The sequence below is a fragment of the Aplysia californica genome, unplaced genomic scaffold (genome assembly GCF_000002075.1).
Source record: "Aplysia californica isolate F4 #8 unplaced genomic scaffold, AplCal3.0 scaffold00600, whole genome shotgun sequence".
Taxonomy (NCBI): domain Eukaryota; kingdom Metazoa; phylum Mollusca; class Gastropoda; order Aplysiida; family Aplysiidae; genus Aplysia; species Aplysia californica.
In genome coordinates this window covers 258,238-258,620 of record NW_004797870.1, presented here as the reverse complement: position 1 = coordinate 258,620, position 383 = coordinate 258,238, and positions in this window count along the sequence as shown.

Sequence of the window (383 nt, the reverse complement as noted above, 5' to 3'; positions counted from 1 at the left end):
AACTCTGATGATGATGATGATGATGATGATGATGATGATGATGATGATGATGATGATGATGATGATGATGATGATGATGATAATGATGATGATGATAGCAGGGAATAAAAAAGGGTTGAGACTTGCAGATTTTTCACATTCAGTACAGGTTCAACGTGGATTATGGTGGTGGTAGTTTTAATGATAACCTAGTTTATGTTGCAAGTGCCGCAAAACTGTTACTAAACTTGAAACTAAACATCAGCTCCAACCAACACCAGTATTATCATTAAATTATTATTGACATTGGTACTACTACTACTACTACTCCTCCTCCTCCTACTACTACTACTACTACTACTACTACTACTGCTACTGCTGCTGCTGCTGCTGCTGCTACGACT